The sequence below is a fragment of the Lycium barbarum genome, chromosome 7 (genome assembly GCF_019175385.1).
Source record: "Lycium barbarum isolate Lr01 chromosome 7, ASM1917538v2, whole genome shotgun sequence".
NCBI lineage: Eukaryota > Viridiplantae > Streptophyta > Magnoliopsida > Solanales > Solanaceae > Lycium > Lycium barbarum.
Genome location: NC_083343.1, coordinates 102,692,121 through 102,697,068, shown reverse-complemented (window position 1 = coordinate 102,697,068; position 4,948 = coordinate 102,692,121). Strand labels below are relative to the sequence as shown.

Below are 4,948 nucleotides of genomic sequence, written 5' to 3'. Positions count from 1 at the left end.
AGATGGCGACGGAAACAAGGTCTCAAGTGTTGACACCCAATTTTGACCCTCCTTTTTTGTTTAATTAATTTCACTATGCTTCTCAGTCGTGAAAAATTCCCAATAAATGAGTTTGGAATATTTTCACTAATTAATACACTATTTTTTAGATATTATTTCTCTAAAATTAAGAAAGGTTTCTCTCGTTTTTTTTATACATATAATTTTTTTTTTTTTACTAAACATCATTCTTTAAAATTAAATCACTCAAAAATAGTGTTGGTATCAGGCATTGGCGTTTTTCCTTTAATCCTGTTTGTTACTATATTAATCACCTTCTTACTCTATTTTAGAACTAAATACGTATATTAAATTGTTTATAATGTAATTTACATAGGTGTATATTTTTGGGAATTAATTAGGACAAAGAAGCATATTTATTTAATTGATTGAAGTAAAAAGGGGTTAGAAATTAAATCATCCACCCATAATATTGGGCCAATTCCCTTCTCCCCTTAAACCCAAAATCTAAGGCCCAACCGCCCCAGCCCAAAACCCAACCGCCCCAGCCCAAAACCCCGCCGACCCGACCCAGCCCAATAATCCCCAACTAAATCTTCAACCTATTATTTTCCATTCTAACCAAACTAAATGAGCCAAACAGCCCCTTTCTCCACTAAACTAAACTAAATGAACCAAACCAGCCTTTTCTCTCCCCAAAAGTGAAACCTAGCGTCACCACCACCCCACCCCCCATCTCGTCACTTCCATTACTTCACCGCCACCGCACCCTTAGGACCGTTGGTTAAAGACATCACCGACGCCGCTGCCTCACACCACCTCATCTATCACCTTTTTTCCTTACGATTGAGAGCTGTCACAGCTCTGTTGATGACTGCGAAAAGGAAAATTCGAAGATCTTTCAGATTGAAGATTACTTTGTCTTCAATTCAATGGGTAATAAAAGAATCAACCATCAGACCCAAAAACCATGAAGGGACCTCTAAATTCGGAGTCCCAATGAACCTCTAGAGTTCAAATCATCTCTGAAAAGGTGAGAATTCTTTTACCCCTTTTTCTTTTCAATCTCAGAATTCTCATAACTTCCCCCCTTTTTCTCTAGTTTTAAATTTTGAATCTCCAAACTCTTGGAGAAGTCGTTGAGCCCCTCAACATGTGGCTATAAATACCAGCTTTTGTGTTCTGTTTTGGGACAAGTTCAGAGGCTGAAAATTCCCTTTGAAATAGGCTGGGAATTCGAGAGAAAACTTTTATTTACTCTAAAGCTGAATTGAAAAATCCCTTTCTTTTTTCATAAGTCTTTATAACAAAAAATATCCATAGTTCTTTCTAAGATTTCAGAAAAATCCTCTCTTAACTTTAAGTTTTTTTTTTTTTTTGGCTGTCGGATCTCTTTTCAAGTCCTCGGCCAAATCAACAGGCTTTCCGAGCGGATTCGGAGACTCGAAGACGACACTAGCCTCAGTTCGCTGTCCCGGAAAAGGTTAGTGGTGGCCCTTGCTTCGCTTTTGTTTTCGGTTGTTAGGAATATATATCGATGTAGCTATTAAATAATTATTCGCAATTTTGCCTATTTGAGCTTGTTTTGCTGCTGTGTGTCTGAATCCCCATATAAAAGATCGCTAAGAATACATGAAGGAACTATCGGTTAAATTGTAGAACATGTGAATGAGCTCGTCGCTCGTTTAAATCCTGTTTCATATTTTTGTTATAATCTCTTTTGTTATGTCTGTCAAATCAGTGCGTATTGTGGCTGAATAGAGCTAAAGATACAGTAATAGGATTGTTTGTTGGTATACTTACTTGTCCCCTTCTCATTCCATTTAGCAAAGGATTAGTCAAAATTGCTATGGTTGAGGAAAACAGTGAACTTGCCTTTAAAAAAAAAAAAAACAGATAACAGTACTTTTTTTTTACTGTTAGGCTACCAACTTAGCAAACATGTGACCTATCATGTCTATTGTTATTCCTGTGAATGTATTCTTTATTTTGGCACTCGCTTAAGGCTCAAAATTTATGTGTCTATAACACGTCCCAGTATTGAAAACAGTTAGTGTTACCTTAATATTCAAAACTGATTGATATTCACTCCATACCTTAGTTATGCATGAGAAAGTGAATTAGCATGACATATATTACCTTTGTGTTGTTTTGATTAATGTTTGGGGAGAGATTGTCCAACTTGCTGTTTGGGTTTGTATTTTTGTTTGCATACACACACTTGTATGAAGTTAAGAGACCTAGCATAAATCCAACATTTATTAAAATGACATTAGACTAAGGGCTGCTTTGTGTTTTTGGTTCCCTGAATAAAGTTTGAGTCTTGTTTTTCTTTTTGTATGCAAAATTCTTGGACACCCTCTGTTGAGTCTGTCGCCTCGCTTGGACTAATGCCTTGGGTTTATAAGTCTGGCTAATTGATGTTTTTCTTAGAGTCTTAACTTTCGCAAATATGGAGTATGATTGGTACTTATATGGACTAGGTTATTATTCGAGAGAAAAAGTTATTATTTTTAAGGAAAAGTCACTGTTTTGATATAAAAGAAAGCTATTTTTTTTTAACTAAAACAGTACTTGTGTGTCTTCAATATGACTTCATGTATTAAACCTAAGGTTGTGCATAAGGTGGCCAGTTCAAAAGGACCTGTGCAAAGTTGTATTATCTGTTTATCTTCTTGATATTTATAAATGGTTAACCAAGTGAGAATTGGAATACTGAATTAAAAGAGTAAGGGGCATAAATTGGTTTGTCTTGTCTTTGGTATATGAAGTGGTTGTCCCTAGCATCTAAGGAAGGCCTAGAGTGATGTCCTAGGGCTAAGAGCTGAAGAAAGGCTTTGAGTGTATTGCTCAGCCTTACCTTAGTTGCTTTGAGCTGCTTAGGTTCCTCTTTGCTGGATTATGAGACCATGAGTTCCCTTTTTATTGTGTTTGTATGTTAGATTAGGGTCAATTAAGTTTTAAATCTCAACATAATCAAGACTGGGTGGTTAGCCTAACATCTGCGTTATTTTAGCCTAGTTTGAACATTGTGAATGGCATGATGATAACATGATGAGTTGATTCAAGTTTTCTGCCGTTTAGCCTGTTATGATTACTTATTTTGGATATGGTTGTGTCTGAATGATCATAGTAAGGACTAGTTAAGGATTGCTTTTGCTGTAAGATCAATGTAATGGCCTTAACAATAAGATCCCCATATTCCTCCAAAGTTTGCCTTTATACCTTTGTGCTAGTATATGTTTTAGGTGTAGGCTGAACCAAATCTCTCATTTATCTTTCCCGGCCCTTTGTTCCTCTGTAAATGAGTAGAGTTTTATTGTATTTGTGTGTTTTACCCTTATATGCAAAAATGTATGAAGGCAACATGACATTTTGAATGAGCCTAAGACTGAAAGTATCTATTTCCTTATACCTATTTTGCCCTGGCATTTATCTGACTGAGCCATAGATTGTGTCATAAGTTTTTTTTTTTTTTTTTCAAATAATTAAGAGAGTGTGTATGCTAATTGTTCTGTTGCTAGAATAACCCTTCCTTCCCTCTCTTCTTCTTGATGTACTGCTAAGATAAGGATAATTTGCCTAAGACGATCATCATATTTTGTTTACCTGTGTCTGATGTTGGGGTATAAATCATTCCACTTGTTCTTTCCTTTGGACTGTGTGCATTAAGAATGGTATTGAACATTGATATTATAGCATAGCATGTCTGATTTGGTAGAATTCTATGTAGGGAATGAGGTTGATCTCTGCCTAGTTTGTCTTTGTGTCCCTTAATAACTCTAAGAAGTGGAAGTTTTGTATATGTTGCGCATACATTTAGTGTGTAAAGGCATGTATAAATTTAGTGTGACTAACTACTGCTCCATCCCTTTATTTTAATAATATAAATTTGTCTTCCAGCTCCTCTTTTGTCCCCTGCATTCAGTTTTTCCTTTCTATCATTAGATAATATCACTAGATAATAACTGAAACAGTCTATCCTTTTTAAGTTAACAATGCGTAATGTCTTGAAATTTGATTGCCTTACAATTTAGATTGCTTCTAATCCTTTTCTTTTCTTTGCATATGTACGTGGGAGTATACTGGAGTTGTATGACAACTCCAAGACTGCTCGGAAATAGAGAAACAACAGTGTCATTCGCTTGTGTCTAGCAGCCTCGTTCGCGTCCACATCCTTTTCCCTCTCTTCATACTTTTATCTTTTGTTTTTATACATACGATTTGACTAACAGTTGTACCAATTTGGTATTTGTATTTTACGCTTTGCTTAATTCGTGTTTGGGTTTGCGTAAACAGACTGTTACGTGATAGTGAACACTCATTGATTTCCCTCCCTCTTTAGATACTAACCTTGACTTAGAGTAAAGGGTGTTTTATTAATCATTTTTAAATGACCTCCTTTTAGCGTACTTTCAGGATGAGATGATTTTTCTTTTAATTTTTTTTAGTATAAATGGTAGAAGCCTCTTTACAAATTATGTTGCGGATGACAATATTTTTCAGCCCATCTGCAAGTATAAAGGCGTAAGTCAAGTTTTTCTCAAAAATGGATTTGAATGTGGTTTCAAAGAGGTTACGTTGGCTCAAAGGAAAATGATTTTTGAGAAAAGACCTAAATCAGTTTTTCAACTATTGTATTACTGACATGAAGTAGATTTTTTTTTTTATCTTTTCAAGTTTAATTAAGAACTTTATATCAGGGCTCAAGTATAGTGGCTCAAGTTATTTTACGAGAGCTACGAGGTACATATTCTATTTTTTTTATACACATATATATACTATCTTTTTTTTTTTTAACTAAATCATCCAATCATCTTTACACTATGCGTGTGTATATATATATATATGTCACGATATTTATACATATTATTATATTTTCCATGGCTATTTCTAAAAAAGCATACCTCTTTATACTATTTTTACGTATGATAAACATACTCCATGT

General features: G+C 34.8%; 1 long non-coding RNA gene across 1 annotated transcript; it reads left to right on the top strand.

The window, feature by feature from the left end:
• The first annotated feature begins 642 nt into the window (after nt 1–642).
• On the top strand, nt 643–4,296 carry LOC132603666 (uncharacterized). The gene is made up of 2 exons (XR_009568479.1): nt 643–1,033; nt 1,402–4,296. It is a non-coding gene; the product is annotated as an uncharacterized LOC132603666 (long non-coding RNA).
• Nucleotides 4,297–4,948: the final 652 nt, after the last annotated feature.